This window comes from Bombina bombina, chromosome 2, assembly GCF_027579735.1.
Source record: "Bombina bombina isolate aBomBom1 chromosome 2, aBomBom1.pri, whole genome shotgun sequence".
NCBI lineage: Eukaryota > Metazoa > Chordata > Amphibia > Anura > Bombinatoridae > Bombina > Bombina bombina.
Window position 1 is genome coordinate 981,248,385 of NC_069500.1, and position 19,701 is coordinate 981,268,085.

The window sequence follows — 19,701 nt, forward strand, 5'->3', positions numbered from 1 at the left end:
AAGATTTATGTTCACCAGGGTCTGCTATTACAGCCTGCGGTGTGCATTGCTACAGTCACTAGTGCAGCAGCATATTGGTTTGATGCTTTGTCCGAGTCTCTCAGGACTGAGACTTCTTTGGAGGAGATCCAAGAAAGGATAAAAGCTCTGAAGCTAGCTAATGCTTTTATTATGGACACTTCCCTTCAGATTATCAAGCTGGCAGCTAAGAGTTCGGGTTTCTCTGTCCTAGCCCACAGAGCCTTATGGTTAAAACCTTGGTCTGTGGATGTGTCATCTAAGTCTAAGCTTCTAGCGATTCCTTACAAGGGGAAGACCTTCTTTGGACCTGGCCTGACGGAAATTATCTCTGATAGTATGGGAGGTAAGGGTCATCTCCTTCCTCAGGATAAGAGAAACAAACAAAAGGGACAACAGAGTAATTTTCGTTCCTTTTGAAATTTCAAGAGAAATTCTTCTTCTTCTTCCTCCTCTAAGCAGGAGCAATCTAAGCCTACATGAAGACCCAACCAGTCTTGGAACAAAGGTAAACAATCCAAGAAGCCTGCTATTGAATCCAAAACAGCATGAAGGGCATGCCCCCGATCCGGGACTGGATATGGTAGGGGGCAGACTTTTCTTCTTCGTTCAGGCTTGGGTTCGGGATGTTCAGGATCCCTGGGCAATAGAAATAGTGTCTCAGGGATACAAATTGTAGTTCAAAAGTTTTCCTCCCAGAGGCTAGTTTCTGCTTTCAAGATTATCTGCAGACCAGACAAAAAGAGAGGCATTCTTACATTGTGTAAGAGACCTCGTTGCCCTGGGAGTGATTGTTCCCGTCCCAGTACAGGAACAGGGTCAGGGTTTTTATTCCAATTTGTTCGTGGTTCCCAAAAAGGAGGGAACCTTCAGACCAATTTTAGATCTAGAGTCTAAACTAATTTCTCAGGGTTCCGTCCTTCAAGATGGAAACTATTCATTCCATTCTTCCCTTAATCCAGGAGGGTCAATTCAAGACAACTGTGGATTTAAAGGGTGCGTATCTACATGTTCCTATTCACAGGGATCATCACAGGTTCCTAAGATTTGCCTTCCAGGACAAACACTTCCAGTTTGTGGCTCTTCCTTTCGGCCTGGCCACTGCTCCCAGAATCTTCACAAAGGTTCTGGGGTCTCTGTTGGCGGTACTTCAGTCACAGGGCATTGGGGTGGTGCCTTATCTGGACGATATTCTAGTCCAGGCGCCATCTTTTCAACAAGCAAGATCCCACACCGACTTAGTGTTATCTTTCCTGAGAACTCACGGATGGAAGGTAATTTTGGGAAAGAGTTCCCTAGTCCCAGACACAAGAGTCACTTTCTTGGGAACCATAATAGACTCCTTGTCCATGAAGATTTTTCTGACAGAAGTCAGAAAATCAAAGATTATAGATACTTGTCTAGTCCTTCAGTCCACAGTGCATGGAGTTAATTGGGCTGATGGTGGCGACGATGGACATCATCCCGTTTTCTCGTTTCCATCTCAGACCTCTGCAGTTAAACATGCTCAGGCAATGGAATGGAGATTATGCAGACTTGTCTCCTCGAATAACTCTGGAGCAGGAGACAAGGGACTCTCTTCAATGGTGGTTGTCTCAGGATCATCTCTCCCAGAGACCATCTTGGGTGACTGTGACAACAGACGCCAGCCTTCTGGGGTGGGGAGCAGTCTGGGGCTTCCTAAAGACTCAGGGAGTTTGGACTAACTCAGAGTCTGTTCTCCCCATAAACATTCTGGAACTGAGAGAGATTTACAATGCTCTTCTGGCCTGGCCTCAGTTAGCCACTGTCCAGTTTATCAGGTTCCAGTTAGACAACATAACTTCAGTGGCTTACATCAATCATCAGGGAGGAATGAGGAGTTCCTTAGCGATGAAGGAGGTATCCAAGATAATTCAGTGGGCATTTCACCTGGGGGAGTGGGAACTCCATCCAGAAGTGTTCTCCGACCTGATTCTCAAGTGGGGTCAGTCGGAGTTGGATCTCATGGCATCTTGTCAGAATGCCAAGCTCCAAAGATACGGGTCGAGGTCCAGGGACCCCCAGGTGGCACTGATAGATGCTCTGGTGGTCCCTTGGACCTTCAGTCTAGCATACCTATTTCCTCCGTTTGCTCTTCTTCCTCCGGTAATTGCTCAAATCAAACAGGAGAGGGCTTTGGTGATTCTCATAGCACTGGCCTGGCCTCACAGGATTTGGTATGTGGATCTGGTGGAGATGGCATCCCTGCCACCTTGGAGACTCCTGTTGAGGATGGACCTTCTGATTCAGAGGCCCTTCCTTCACCCAAATCTAGTTTCTCTGAAGCTGACTGCTTGGAGATTGAACGCTTAATTTTATCCAAGCGGGGGTTTTCTGAATCGGTCATAGAGACCATGATTCAGGCTCGTAAGCCTGTAACTAGAACCATTAGTGCATTGATGCACCTTTAACAAATGATTCCAAGATAATTAAACAAATTAGATAATCAATGTAAATTATAAACTTGATGAAAATAGTATCCTCTATCTGAATCATAAACTTCATTTTTTAGATTTTATGTCCCTTTACGTAATGCTGACCACAATTCTTAATTTATGGACATGCATTTCGAATGTATTAATTTACTTTTGACATCAACATACACATATAATAATATCTTTAAAACAGACTATTATCTGAATGTTGACAGCACATCTATTCCAATTTACCTTACATCTTATTGTAGTAATATAACCAACGAAATCACTGTGTGTAATGCCCAAATTTTAAATTAATAATATCTCTCTATTATTGATAATATTTAATTATCCAACAATATATTGCTATAGTTAGGCTGACCATGTTTCCGCTTTAATAAGTGACACATATGATAAATACATATGTCATTGTTCTTATTAATAAAAAAATATTTAAACAACTCTGAAAACATCCCTCACATATGTATTTCTCATGTGTGTCCATATTTAAAACAGAAAGATGGTCACCAGAGCTATAGGTAACATATAATGTATAACCAATCCACATTTTCATAATGTATCTAGTAGCATTATTTCTCATTTAAAAGAACATGAAACCCAAATAAAAAATGTTCATTTAGGTAGAACATACTATATTAAAAAACTTTCCAATTTACTTCAATTTTCAAATTTGCTTCAGTCTCTTGGTATAATTTGTTGAAGGAGCAGCAGTGCACTACTGGTTTCTAACTGAACACATAGGTGAGCCAATGAAAATCGGTATATATATGCAGCCACAAATCAGCAGCTAGAACATAGGTTATTTGCTGCTCTTGAGATTACCTAGAAACACATTTCAGCAAAAGATAACAAGAGAATTTAAATAATATCAGTAAATTTGAAAGGTAGTTAAAATTGCAATCTCTTACATCATCGTTAAAAAAAATGTGCGTTTCATGTCCCTTTAAATCTTGCTGCTTCCTACATAGTTCTGAATCTTCCTATTCTAATGAAATATATACTTATTACCAACAATGGATTATATTTCATATATCACAGTATTCTGTTATCTAGTGTTACATTATGTAAAGCTGTGCATTACATGAAATAAACACCCTTCATAGATAACAATATAGCTCATACTAGTTTTTCAAATATAAAAAAGTTTCTTATTGACATGCAAAGGTGTAAAATCCGTCCTTGGATTGGATTAAGTTTTTATGTAATCTCGGATGCGCCATGTTGCTTAAGACATCACATGCAAAGGTGTAAAATCCGTCCTTGGATTGGATTATGTCTTTACGTGATCTTGGATGCGCCATGTTGCTTAAGATGTCACATGCAAAGGTGTAAAATCCGTCCTTGGATTGGATTATGTTTTTATGCGATCTCAGATGCGCCATGTTGCTTAAGACGTCACATGCAAAGGTGTAAAATCCGTCCTTGGATTGGATTACGTTTTTACGCGATCTCGAATGCACCATGTTGCTTAAGACGTCACATGCAAAGGTGTAAAATCCGTCCTTGGATTTGATTATGTTTTTACGTGATCTCGGATGCGCCATGTGGCTTAAGACATCACATGCAAAGGTGTTAAATCCGTCTGATTGGATTACGTTGTCCCGCAATATTTGATTTGCCATGTAACCGATGGTTGCGAATGAGAACACAAGTTTAAAACCATGACTTTCTTGGATTATGGATTGTGTCAATCATGTACATTGTGGAACCATAGCTGATAAAGAACATTGAAGAAATGAATGAAGGCAATATGTTTTTCATCCAGAATTAATTTTGAGGCAAGTGAAAATACATGAATATAATCCATCTTGTTTAATATGTTTGTTAATATGTTGTGTTAAATTTTCTACATATATTATTCCTAAAGATGCGCTTTTGTATTTGAATAAAATAATCGATTTGCATTGACCTTTATCATATGATAAATATATATGCAATGTCTACTTATTCTAGATGTCCTGATATTTTTTGTTAATGTAAATGCTCAGTATCATGTCATGTATGGTTCCACATTGTTGATCTCCAAATATAGTATTGTGAGCATATATTTCTAATGTAACTCTAATAAGGACATGAAACCCGAATTTTTTTTTATTTAACATACATTTTTAACCAAGTTTGCAGTTATCTTCTATTCTCAAATGTGCTTCAGTCTCTTGGTATAATGTGTTGAATGAGCATCAATACACTACTAGTTTTTAAGTGAACACATGGGTGAGGCACTGACAATCGTTAAATATATGCAGCCACCAATCAGCAGATCTAAGCTATGTTCTTGATTGCTCCTGAGCAGCACTAGATAAACCTTTCTGCAAAGGATAAAAAGATAACGAGTCAAAGAATGTAAGTGTGAATGTTGTTTAAAATGTTTGTCTGTCAAAATCATGTAAGCGAATGTTCTTCTTTAATACTTCTTCTAAATGAAATGTATTTCTTAAAAAATTCAAACACTCTAATGTAGCTTTAAAAAATAAACTTTATTTAACACGTCAAGAGAAATATGGCATACAGGCTTAGTATCAAATTCAAATATTTGCTTGTTTTAACAAGTATGTGTAGATATACCAACAAGCCCTAAGGATTAGTATATATTAGCATATGTTTTTGTTTAAAGTGACAGTCAAGTCAAACAAAACATTAATGATTTAAATCTGAAATGCAATTTTCTTCAACTTTCAATTTAACTTTTATCAACAATTTAAATTTCTTTTCTTGGTGTTCTTAGTTGAAAGCTAAACCGAGGAGGTTCATCTGCTCATTTCTTAGACCTTAAAGAGTGCCTCTAATCTGAATGCATTTTGACCACTAGAGGGCATTAGTTAATGTGTTTCATATAGAAAACATTGAGCTCATGCAGTATAGTTACCCTAAGGGGTCATTTTGCAGAGGCATAGATACAAGGTTAATCACAGAAGTAAAACGTGTATTTCTATAACAGTCTTGTTATTCAAAACTTGAGAATACGTAATAAAGTGTTTTTTTTTTTGTAAACAACAATAATTGATGTTATGACTGTCCCTTTAAGCTGTGTTGTTGGCATCAAAACATTGATATGCCATCATGTATAATTGTAATGGTCATTTTGTTTGAGATTGGGAGAACAGTTTGGAAATCACATCGCAAAAAGCAATCAATGTAATCAACAAGGACAGCATATAATGATGTTGTCTCCACACACTTGTAAAACACACTCTGCAAACAATATGCCTCCATGGACCCAGTCCCATAGAAGCCTATTAAATACAGGGTGTGCTCCACAAGTGTAAGAAGACCACATCATCACATACCTATCCTTTACACAGTAAATACATTTAAAATAAATATATACAAAATTACCTCCTCTTCCTTCCCCTCTTCCCATGAGTTGGAGGCTCGGGGGGGGGGGGGGGCAACTGCCCCCTCCGACAAGTTCTCATAGGAGATGTTTGGGGAAGAGGGGGAGAAGGAGTACTGTGAGTTGTTAAGGGATCACCAGGCTGAGGAGGAGATTGAGGCAGAGGAGAAGATGGAGGAGGCCCAGGAGCAGATGGGGCAGGAGCAGATGGTGCGTTTGGCACCTCCCGGAGGACCTGCAACATATTATTAAGAGTATTCCAGGTCTCCCCGAGGTGGCAAGTCATCTGCACCACTCTTATGCCTGGGTGAAGGAGTAGCCTGTGGGTGCTGTGCTTCCTCCTCCCCAGCCTCAGACTCTGTATATTTGAAAATGAAAGAAAGCAAGATATTAGCACAGTTCCAAAAAAAGATGTAAATGTTCTATTTGAAAGTGTATTAATGAGGCTGCCTTTGTAATTCAATTGTAAGCAAAAGCAATCAATACGATTTCCGTATTTGCAAACCCATCTTTCTGATATGTATATGGTCAATATGAATGTCTTTTTGCGTTTGTCTTAAATCTGTTTAAATGCACACCTAATCTGTAGACTAGATACTAATGTGATGGCTTTTCTTCAAATGCAACTTTCATAAGGTAATTCTGAATGCGTTTACGTAATAATGTATAATAAGGCATAATTGCGTTAGTCATATCCTTAAATAATTTTTGCATGTGAATGGGTTATGAGGTTGATGTAAAGAGATTAATAAATAGCTTACCAGTAGATGAGAGGGGCATGTTCCCGGTATCAACTCCTCCGATACTGACTATGGCCACCTCGGATATGTTGGGATGCAGCATTTCCTCCCTGCGGGAATATTCAAAATTTATTTCAGGACTTCCACCGGTCCCTGCTTTGAATTCAGTTCAACTCTGCAGTCCCGGTAACGGTGCTGAATCGACTTCACATCCCTGTTATAGACCCCCACTGCATTTACAGCATCCCTGATCTCATTCCACAACTTCCTCTTATCTGAAGGGGTGGCCCTCGGTGCCTGCAGCCTCCTAGCCCTCTCCATATAAGCCTCTATAAGGGCCTCCTTCTCATCCATAGTATATTTCTCCTCCCTCATGTGATGTGAGCCTCTTTTCCCTGGACTGTGAAGCTCCCTGTCTATGCTGAAGACCACTGGGCCCAGCCACTTGTGAATCTTCCACAAAGTGGCTGGGTCCACCCACCCCTTCCTCTCCCCCTTGCTCTCCAGTTCCTCTCCCCCTTCCTCTCTCCTGCCTAAACTCCTGCCTAACCTCCTCTACAAGCTCATCCCTAAACTCAGCCCTAGCTTCCTGCCTAATGAACTCTAAAAGCTCCGGGCTAATCTGCCCCTATCACCCCCTCCTGACATACTCAAACAAAATGTGAAGGTGCACAAATGAAAGGGGGTCAAAATAATGAACAAAAAGAAAAAAGTGCTCAAAGTGTGAATGGGATATAAATAATAAAGGGTAAGCGGTATTAAACATACAAATGTATATGTTGAAATTGCCGAAAATGAGGATATGTAAACAAGAAGTTTTTTTAACAAAAAAACCCCCAAAAACATATGGGATGAAAGGCAATGGGGTATGAGATGAAAGGGAATGGGGTTTGGAGTGTAGGATGAGAGGAATGGGGTATGGAGTGTATTTAGTGTTAGTTATAAGTGTATGTATGTATTTAATGTGTTTGCGTGTAAATGTGTTTATATAATGAATGTAGGAACAAAACACTTGCACACTCACCCAAACAAACTCACTAACTCATTGTCTCAAACTAACTCACTCTCTCACACTAACTTAACTCTCACTAAATCACACTAAATCTCTCTACTCTCAAATCTCACCAAATCCTCCAACGCCTAGACCTGCAGTCAAAGAAGCCATGCTTAGAGTGTGCATTCATACCCTATGTAAATGTTTAATGATGTACCGGTTTGCAAAGTAAACAAGGTTTAGGTGTGCTTTCTTTGTAATTATTATGTGTGCAATGTAAAGTATTTCTTTTAATTTGTGCATGCTCAGATTTAATTTGTAAATGCACATATGTATTTGTGGAATGTGTATAATGTGATGATGTCATAGTGATCGTTTTGCATAACATTCTTCAAAAGTAGTATCTCTAAATCTAAATGTTGATTTGTGATGGTCTCATATTTGTTAAGTTTTGTAAATGTTTATTTGTACTAATGTTTTGTAATCTGCAATGCGAATGTTTTGTTTGTGTATCAGTGTGCAATTCTTTTTGCATGTTGTTTTGTTCTGTGTTGCAAGATCTCAACGTATTTTCCTATTCCTCGTTTAGTGTAAATGTTTTTTTTTTTATAATTATTATGAATGTGGAATGCGTATGTGCTATGTTGCGTGTGCGATTGTTGTTTGTACATTTGAGCTGAGTGTTTTTGTTGTCCATTATATGGTATACGTATTATAACAGAGCAGTGTGTATTTCTCACTAGATCGAGTGTTAGAAGAAAAATCGGTGTTTTGTTCATTTAGCATTGATCTCTATCGGAGAATCTATAACTTGCCCGTGATTACGCTTGGTAAATAAAAGCGGTACTCGTGTTACCGTAACGCGTTACGAGGTTGTTTTCAGACTTGTAATACCTACGTTATAAAAGGTACAAAATGGAAATAATGTACACGATATTAGCAAGCAGCCATAACGCAAAACTCGTAATCTGGCTGTCTATTAGTATATTATTTTTTGCTACCTAATAAAACATTCAAACACTAATTAGAGGATATACAGTAAGAAATATTAAACTTATGTCTATGGGATATATGCATTTTCCAACCAGTTAGTAATTTGTCCATACTCTGGAAAAGAATAAATCAGCAATGGTAACTACTGTAAAAGTGGAAACAATGTTAAACCTTGTATATCAATATCAATCTGAAATAACATTTAACTGTAATACAATTGATATATTAAAAAACCTTCAATATGATAGTGCCATAACAGCATGTGCGATCGCACTAGCTTATGAGAGCTAATCATAATATTCCCCTGATTGAAGAAAATGATAACAAATTCGATATGTTCCCAATAATTTAAATGATTATCTCATGTAATATACACAAGCCTTTACATAAAGAATAAGCGTTACTATATAATCTTTAAAACAATACCGCAACTACCAATCAACACTTTGTATTTAAAAAAGTAATTACGGAGGCGTGCTGTCTTTCACCACATGGATATTTCTGACTAAAGTGATGATATTCAAAGCATTACAACAATGTGTAAGTCAATCCTAACTCTCGACAGGGTTTTGACCCCCGAGTAGGCGTTTTTATTGTGCACATAAATATTGGAAACTTGACACCTGGCACACCCCCTGGTCCCAACGCTGCTTTTTAACACCCGCTGGTATTACGAGTCTTGAAGGTACAGGTGTACCGCTCACTTTTTTGGCCAGACTTGGAAATACTGCAAATCCACTTACGTCAATTGCGTATCCTATATTTTCAATGGGACTTGTATAGCGCCGGTATTACGAGTCTGACAAAAATTGAGCGGTAGACCCTCCGCCATAGCATAAAACTCATAACTAAAGTGCTAAAAAGTACACTAACACCCATAAACTACATATTAACCCCTAAACCAAGCCCCCCCATATCGCAAACACTAAAATAAATTTTTTAACTCCTTATCTGCCGAACCGGATATCGCCGCCGCTATAATAAAATATTAACCCCTAAATCGCCACACTCCCACCTCGCAAACATTAGTAAAATTTTATTAACCCCTAATCTGCCGGCCCTAACATTGACGCCACATACCTACATTTATTAACCCCTAATCTGCTGCCCCCAATATCGCTGCCACTATATTAAAGTTATTAACCCCTAAACCTAAGTCTAACCCTAAACCTAACACCCCTTAACTTAAATATCATTAAAAGAAATCGAAATAAAATTACTATAATTAACTAAATTATTCCTATTTAAAACTAAATACTTACCTGTAAAATAAACCCTAAGCTAGCTACAATATAATGAATACTTACATTGTAGCTAGCTTAGGGTTTATTTTTATTTTACAGGCAAGTTTGTATTTATTTTAACTAGGTACAATAGTTATTAAATAGTTATTAACTATTTAATAACTACCTAGCTAAAATAAATACAAAGTTACCTGTAAAATAAACAAATTACAATATTTTTAAACTAATTACACCTAATCTAATCCCCCTAAAAAAATAAAAAAGCCCCGCCAAATAAAAAAGTCCTATCCTACACTAAATTACAAATAGCCCTTAAAAGGGCCTTTTGTAGGACATTACCCCAAAGTAATCAGCTCTTTTACCTGTAAAAAAATTACAAATCCCCCCAACATTAAAGCCCACCACCCACACAACCAACCCTACTCTAAAACCCACCCAATACCCCCTTAAAAAACCTAACACTAACCCCTTGAAGATCACCTTACCGGGAGAAGTCTTCACCCAACCGGGCCGAAGTCCTCAACGAAGCCGGGAGATGTCTTCATCCAAGCCGGGCGAAGTGGTCCTCCTGACGGGCAGAAGTCTTCATCCAGACGGTATCTTCTATCTTCATCCATCCAGCGCGGAGCGGGTCCATCTTCAAGACATATCCTATTCAATCCTATTGGCTGATCCAATCAAATATTGTAATTTGTTTATTATTTTCTGTAATTTAGTGTTTGTTTTTTTGTACTTTAGATATTTTATTTAATTGTGTTTAGTTGTATTTAGTTTAGGGAATTAATTTAATTATAGTGTAGTGTTAGTTGTTATTGTAACTTAGGTTACGTTTTATTTTACAGGTACTTTTGTATTTATTTTAGCTATGTAGTTTATTAAATAGTTAATAACTATTTAGTAACTATTCTACCTAGTTTATAATAAATACAAACTTGCCTGTGAAATAAAAATAAACCCTAAAAAGCAATCCGTGCCCTGTATTCTTGCCCCTCAGCAGTAGTTAAGGGTATGGGTTTTACCTCTCCGGAAATATGTATCACCAACGGCACCAGACAAGGATGCCCCTTGTCACCTTTAATTTTTTCCATGGCTATTGAACCTTTAGCCCAGGCTATTAGGCAATCACCTACAGTAAGAGGGGTTCAGCTTGGAGGCGTGACTGCGAAGATCGCACTATACGCAGACGATGTTACGCTCTTTTTAACAAACCCAATAGGCTCCCTGCCAGTACTCTTTGATATTATCACTGAGTTCGGAGCTCATAGTTACTACAAGGTAAATGTCACCAAAACAGAGGCTCTACCAGTATGCATTCCAGCATTTGAATTGGATATACTACAAACATCGTACTCCTTCCAATGGTCACGAACCACCATTCGACATTTGGGGGTACAACTTGGTCCAGACCCGAAATTAGTTATTTCTGTTAACTATACAAACCTTATTAAAGAGGTTACTGAGCTCACCTCCTCGTGGAGTCTTAAAGAAATTTCATGGCTGGGCCGCATCGCCTCCTTCAAAATGACGATCTTGCCAAAAATTCTGTACTATTTTCACTGTATTCCTCTTAATGTACCTACCGCTCTTATAGATAAGCTCCAATCTCTTGGGCAACACTATATCTGGGATAGGTCCAGGCCCCGGGTAGCGGCGAAGGTACTCCAAAAAAGATATGAACATGGAGGAGTTGCAATGCCTAACATACGTGGATATTATGAGGCAGCCAGGCTTTCTCACATCACAGCGTGGGCAGACAGGGGGGAACAACAGGGCTGGAAAAGAATAGAAATATTGGCCCTTCCTCTGGGCCTAAAGTTGGCAGACTTACCCTAGATCCCTAGTCACTGCTTTGACAGCTTGGGACTACAAAATGTCATTATCAGAGATAATCTGAAAGTTTGGTATAGCCTTAGAAATCTACGCGACATCGCCCCACACCCGTCTCCCATTCATTCTATACCAGCCTTGCTGGCGGCTCTCCCTGACACACACATACAGCAGTGGAGTGAATGGGACCTGAAAGTGGTCTCCCATGTATACCTCTTAGGCACCCTAATCACACCCCATAATATAAGTACAATTATCCCAGAGCCCCCCCCCCCGTGGGCCTCTTTTGAATACTCGAGGCTTTACGCTTTTATGACTAAACAGGCCCCTGACTAACTGGGAAAAGCTATGGCAACTCCCTATTAGGACTCCTAGGCTCATATCGTTCCACTATGATCTCTTACAGTCGTCCACTAACAAAGACAGACCCTGGCAGCTAAGGGCCTGGGAGGGAGATTTATCCAGACCTATTTCAGATAAAGACCTATCTACAGCTATGACGTTAACTAAAAAGACGGTTCACTGTGCAAACACATTGGAGGCCTACATGAAATTATTCCTAAAATGGTACTATACTCCCACGAGGCTGTCACAGATGTTCCCTACATCGTCCCCTTTGTGCTGGAGGGAGTGCATGCAAAGAGGCTCAGATATGCATATTTGGTGGGACTGCCCAAAACTGGCACCTCTTTGGACACAGGTAAAAACCCTCTGTGCTAACCTTGGGCTCTCTATTCCACACACTCCTGCAACCGCCCTTCTACACATTTTCCCGAGGAGCGTTCCAACCCACGTTTCTAAATTGGTCATCTTTGTCCTAGCGGCCACGAAACTGGCGATAGCAAGGGCCTGGAAACAAACCCATCCCCCAGATGTAACAGTCTATAATGCAGGTGTACGCCAAAATGGAACAAAGTTTCTATTCCAATATGGACAAGGAAGAGCTATACTGGCAGATTTGGGAGTCCTGGTTTAACCATGAGGGAGCTCAAAGCTAAATTCCTGGTCGAATTATAGGTTCTAGTCACTCCTACCACCATATTTAAACTTCCACATCCAGATGAGATATGCTAATTAGCCAATAACACCCGCTTTTTTAAACTTACATAAAATGATCGCCCCCCCCCCTCTTTTTCTCTTGTCTTACCCCCTTTCCCCCCCCTCCCCCCCCATATAACATGAGAGCTCATACTCCTCCTTCCCCCGCCTCTTTCCATACCAGGCCTCCCCTGCCTGGAGATGCACACCACAATTACTAGTTGAAGTACACGGAGAGGTACTCCTAAGCTGACTTCACGAAATTCCTAGAAAGTTGAGTTACTGTGAAGGACTGAAGTACTACTCGGTACCTGTATTCTAAGTCTGTTCATACTGTTCGTAAATGAGGTTTCCATAATTGATATATTTCTTTGTTCACATTAATCGAAAATTAGGTTTATATGGTAGATTTCTTATTTCATACTTGACATGCTCGATCTATATGCTCAGTATTTTCATTAATAGCTATGTCTACTGTGTCATTACAACGGCATAATGTTTATGTGTATGTTAACCTGTTGGTCACCTGCGCTGTGACAACTATTGTAATGCTTAATCCTCAATAAAAAAAACTTTTTGGAAAAAAATAAATAAATAAACCCTAAACTAGATACAATGTAACTATTAGTTATATTGTAGCTATCTTAGGGTTTATTTTATAGGTAAGTATTTAGTTTTAGATAGGAATAATTTAGTTAATTATAGTAATGTTATTTATATTTATTTAAATTATATTTAAGTTATGGAGTGTTAGGGTTAGACTTAGGTTTAGGGGTTAATGAATTTAGTATAGTGGCGGCGACGTTGGGGGCGGCAGATTAGGGGTTAATAAATGTAGGTAGGTGGCGGCGATGTTAGGGCCGGCAGATTAGGGGTTAATAATATTTAACTAATGTTTGCGAGGCGGGAGTGCGGCGGTTTAGGGGTTAATATGTTTATTATAGTGGCGGCGACGTTGGGGGCAGTAGATTAGGGGTTAATAAATGTAGGTAGGTGGCGGCGACATAGGGGGCGGCAGATTAGGGGTTAATAAGTATAATGTAGGTGGCGGCGGTGTCCGTAGCGGCAGATTAGGGGTTAATAATTATAATATAGGTGTCGGCGATGTCGGGGGCGGCAGATTAGGGGTTAATAAGTTTAAGATTAGGGGTGTTTAGACTCGGGATTCATGTTAGGGTGTTAGGTGTAGATATAAATTTGATTTCCCCATAGGAATCAATGGGGCTGCGTTAAGGAGCTTTACACTGCTTTTTGGCAGGTGTTAGAATTTTTTTCAGCCAGCTCTCCCCGTTGATTTCTATGGGGAAATCGTGCACGAGCACGTTACACCAGCTCACTGCTAACGTAAGCAGCGCTGGTATTGGAGTGCGGTAAGGAGCAAAATTTTGCTCAACGCTCACTTCTTGTCTGGGTTGTAAAAACCCATAATACCAGCACTGTCTGTAAATGAGCAGTGAGCATAAACTGCTCGTTAGCACTGCACATCTCAAAACGAAAAACTCATAATCTAGCCGTTTTATTTTTAGTAATGTTAGGTTTTTTATTTTTAGTAATATTAGGTTTTATTTGTTTAAGCTTAGGTTTTATTTTTATTTCACAGGTAATTTTTATTTATTTTAACTAGGTAGTTAGTAAATAGTTGTATTGTAGCTAGCTTAGGTTTTATTTTTATTTCACAGGTAAGCTTGTATTTATTTTTAAGCAGGTAGTTAGTTAATAATTGTAACTTTAATTTAGGTCTATTTTAATTCTGTTAAAGTTAGGGGGTGTTAGGTTTAGGGGTTAATATATGAATTTAGGTTGTTGTGATGTGGGCCTGGGGGTTTAGGGGTTAATAGGTTTAGTTAGTGTCAGCAATGTCGGGGAACTGCGGTTTAGGGGTTAATAGGTTTAGTTAGTGTTGGCGAGGTTTGGGAATGGCGGTTTAGGGGTTAATATGTTTAGTTAGTGTCGGCAATGTCAGGGAACTGCGGTTTAGGGGTTAATAGGTTTAGTTAGTGTTAGTGATGTCGGGGAACTGCGGTTTAGGGGTTACTATGTTTAGCTATCGTCGCCGATGTCGGAACTGCGGTTTAGATTAGAACAATGAAAAATTCTGAATATGAATAAAGAATGGATCTGAAAATTCCAAAACTGATTTATTCATTTTCTGAATTTTTACGGGATTTTAGTTATGGTGCCGATTCGGAAATTCGGATTTATTAGAATCTTCGAATTGGCCAAAATTCATCCAAAAACTAAATTCGGCCAAAATTAATTGCACGGCTACTAGTTCATAAGCATATAAATATATTTTTATTGAGAACACACAGTCCCCATAGATGTAAAGGCATACACCCGCCAACTTTAACCCCATAAAACTGCTTGATGCAGTGTTTTTTTTAAAAAAAATTAAAGATGCTATATTTTTTTCCATATAAATGCACACTATACTTAAATCTGGGGCCAATTGGGAGACATTTCTAAAAATTAACCAGAGATCTGATCTTTGGTTTATTTTATGAGCGCTAATTGCTACCGTGAACTTGCGGCAGCAATAATCAGAAACTTGTAATGGCTGGTTATTTATCACATGCCTGTAAATGGGAGAATTTGCGAATATGTGATAAATTAGCACTCTACTTGTGATCTAGCCTTTAGACAGCTGTCTTTACCCTGAATAAACTACTTCATTGAAAAAATGGGTTAAGACCTTAGCGCTGAAATCACAAAGCTGCTGAATAATTTAAGGAGCCCCTCTATCCTTAAAAAACATACACTTCTAAAACATTTAACTGCTAAGTATGCAGATACTCTGCTAACTAGTAATTAACACAGCTGCGCTATTCAAAAAATAGCTAAATGTGTGCAGTACCAATAGGGAGATGTTACTAGCTATGTATAATATGGCTGTGGTAAATAAATCTCTAGATAAAATAGTTTGCAATAAATGGTTATCAAAAAAATGACAATTTTATCATCAAAAGTTCATAGCATAAAAACACATAAAAACACAATAAATCACAATAACATAATAGATCAATGTTATAGCTGTTAAAACATAAAAAACATAACATATGTGAAAAAGAGACAATGAATGAATCGTTTGTTGAAAGACAATGGTATTCCTCAAAATAGCGTCTTTCACAATATAATATAAGTCTTGTTGGTCATAAAAAAGTCTTTTAGACAGAATAACAATGTTAGTTATATCTCCAAAGCAGGTTAGCTGATGATTCAGTTAGCGTGGTTGTTAATTGCAAGGAGCCATGCAAAGCTGTATTGAACGAGAAGAAGGATGGAAAATCCTTTTACAAGCAAGAAAGTAAATATGGCAAAAGGTGCACTTTTTTACTTACACCAGAAGCCAATGATCCGTTTTTTAATCTGCTTCCAAAATGCCGCCAGTCTGTTCAGCGTCTTCCAACAGTCACATAGGGTACTCTGTCAGTATATTCACACTCCTGCAGGCCCATTTATCAAGCTCCGTACGGAACTTGAAGGGCCGTGTTTCTGGCGAGTCTTCAGACTCGCCAGAAACACAACTTATGAAGCAGCGGTCTAAAGACCGCTGCTCCATAACCCTGTCCGCCTGCTCTGAACAGGCGGACAGGAATCGCCGGACATCAACCCGATCAAATACGATCGGGTTGATTAACAGCTCCCTGCTGGCGGCCGATTGGCCGCGAGTCAGCAGGGGGCGGCGTTGCACCAGCAGCTCTTGTGAGCTGCTGGTGCAATGTTAAATGCGGAGAGCGTATTGCTCTCCGCATTTAGCGAGGTCTTGCGGACCTGATCCGCAGTGTCGGATCAGGTCCGCAAGCCCTTTGATAAATGGGCCTGCTGGAGTCTTTCACGCTGACAGAACGTTGCAGCTACGGAAGCCTAAGGTGGACACAGTACAGAGCAATGCGTTTCGGCTATTCAAAAGCCTTTCTCAAGCTCAATAATGGTATGTATATGTATCATCCTATTTGTACCGTCTTCTTAAAGACATATTGCCATTTTAGTTAGCAATTGTGCATATGTATATACAATTTTGTACAGCAATAGGAGGAGAAAAAAGGAGACAATTTCCTTGTTTGCAATAGATTAGATTTTGTTCACTCATAAACAAAAAGAAATAATCAGATCTTAAAACATATAAATACATGGTACCTTTGAAATATAACAAATAATAAAGAAATGAAATTCAATTAAAAAAATTTCCAAAATTGATGTAGTGCACGTCCGCTGAGTGGGGTCTGCCAGCCCACATATATAGATATAATGAAGCAAATAGCATCAGCACTTATTCATACAAAATCTCCATTTTATTGAGGTAACAGACAAAGTTAAAAACACTGACGTTGCGAGTCAGCACAGACCCTTAGTCATGCCATGGCATGACTTAGGGTCTGTGCTGACTCGAAACGTCGCTGTTTTTAACTTTGTCTGTTACCTCAATAAAGTGGAAATTTTGTATGAATAAGTGCTGACGCTATTTGCTTTATTATATATATATATATATATATATATATATATATATATATGTATATATATATATATATATATATATATACAGGTGGCCCTCGTTTTACAATGGTTCAATTTACACAGTTTCAGAATAACAACCTTTTTTTCTAGTCATGTGACTGCTATTGAAAAGCATTGAGAAGCAGTGCATTTATTAAAATAGCCAGTAGGTGGAGATGTCCGCTTGTGTTGCAGCAAAGCCAAGCAAGCTCAAATTAATCAGTTTAACCAGACCTGAGCTATCGAGCAGATTTCAAAGGAACAAGATCTTCCTGTCTATAAATCAGTCCAGGTTGGAATGCATAGAAAGAACCGTTTGCAGAAAAATGCAAGTTAAGTCTGTGTTGTGTGATTATTTTATTAGGTTTATAATGCTGGTTAGCAAATGTTTTTGTTCATTTAACTTAGTTTAATTATATATTATGTGTTGTGTGATTATTTTATTAGGTTTATAATGCTGTTTAGCATTTAAAGTCTTCATTTCAAAGCTTTAAAAATAATGTATTAGGTGTTACTTATGACAATTTTGAGAGGGCCTGGAACCTTACTCCCTCACTTCCCATTGACTTACATTATAAACTGGGTTTCAATTTACAACGGTTTCAATTTGCAACCATTCCTTCTGGAACCTAACCCCGGCGTAAACTGAGGGCTACCTGTATTATACATGTGTTATGCATTTTAGCCTTAAAGAAACACTCGAGTCAAAATGAACTTTCATTATTCAGAAAAGGCACACCATTTTAAGACACTTACTTATATAGCACAGCAAAGTGTTAAATAATTTGTAACTATTTATAATAATTTTTCCACATACAATGTTATAAAAATTCAATATTCACAGCCTAAAGTAAATTAAACTGAGAGGTTAATAAGAACATATATTCCAGCGATGACATTTCGGATGTTGTTCCTGAATATTATAATGTAATAACTGCTTTGTGCCATAAAGCTTTGATTAAACACATATTTAATGATTATGTATGTTTGATTAAAGTTTATTGTACATTTTATTATCTTACACAATATTACAAATTTTATAGTATATTCACAATTATTGTTTTGCATGAAATGTTTAAATATGGATAAGGGCATAGAAAAGCATAGAAACAAATTGGCCATATTTAAAATATATTTAAAATAGATAATATTGTTTTCAAAACACAACTTTGGAATATAACTTAATTTAATGAAAAAAAATTCATTTTGTTAAGGAAAACTGACACCTAAAACTAGTTTTAAAGTGAAGGTAAAGTTTCAAGACTTACTCAATTGTAATGAATAGTTCCAAAAGTCCAGCACCTGGGATCCAAGGTGTGCAAACACGGGGGCACTGCACAATACCCCCAGTAAATGTAACAAAGGATGATAGTCGCACCACCAAGTTCAATGAATAAATTTCTTTATTGAGCCAAGATCAAAAAAATCAGCAACGTTTCGGACACAAGTCCTTAATCTTGCATAACAAACAGACACTGATTCACTTCTTATATACCCAAATAAGTCACACCTGCACAGCTAATTGTAACACCTGAAAAGTCAGGTATAACATTAACAGCCAAATGCTGCCACCATGTGGTCAACTACACATATCACACTTCTCTAAATAATTTAAATTTAACTATTACTCATCCAGCAATGAATTAATACATAGTCTAAATATATATCCATGTATAGTGCAGACTCTCAAGCAATATATTATTTTCACTATTCATTTATATTACATATTAGCATAGATAGATATAAACATTAATGAAGATTTACATATAGATTTCTACAGAAAAATTGACCAATCTAATTCTTTATTCATGCCCCCTGGAGATAATGTCCCTAATTCATAAATCCAATATGCTTCACGTTTTTGTAATAATTTAATTCTATCACCCCCTCTTCTAGGATGTTTCACCTGTTCCAAAATCTGGAACCTTAGTTGGCTTAGATTATGCCCTGCAGACAGAAAGTGATGGGCAACTGGGGCATCCTTTTTCTTGGTTCTAATACTACTTTTGTGTTGGACTATGCGTTCTCTTACGCACTGGGAGGTCTCACCCACATACCCCAGCCCACATGGGCATTTAATCAAATATATCACAAAATCAGTATTACAGGTATAATGTCCCTTAATGAAATATTTTTTGCCAGTACTTGGATGACTGAATGTTGGCCCTTTAATAATACTATTGCAATTTGAGCACCCTAAACAGGGAAAACTACCCAGATTTTTCTTACCAAAATAAGATTGAACTGGTCTCTTAGATGGACCAATATCTGCCCGTACCAGAACATCTTTTATGTTTTTTCCTCGTTTAAACGCTGGCATAGGGGGAATCTTAAATTCCTGAATATTAGGATTACAAGTGCTCAAAATGTGCCAATGCCTGCGAATAATCTTCATAACCTGTTGATTCCAAGGAGCAAATTGACTTACAAAAACTAGTCTAGGGTTTTTTTTATCCATCACAGGTTTTTTCTTTTCCAATAACAACTCTCTAGGGGTATTTAATGCATTCCTAAATTCAGTCTCAATTAATTCACATGGATATCCCCTTTGAAGGAAACG

The 19,701-nt window shown here is 38.1% G+C and overlaps 1 long non-coding RNA gene across 1 annotated transcript in view; it reads right to left on the reverse strand.

The window, feature by feature from the left end:
• The window catches only part of LOC128648136 (uncharacterized), a 237,258-nt gene extending 218,688 nt beyond the window's left edge, over nucleotides 1-18,570 (reverse strand). Inside the window, exon 1 of the long non-coding RNA XR_008400518.1 lies at nucleotides 18,410-18,570. This is a non-coding gene — a long non-coding RNA (uncharacterized LOC128648136). The remainder of the gene's footprint in view (nucleotides 1-18,409) is intronic.
• Nucleotides 18,571-19,701: the final 1,131 nt, after the last annotated feature.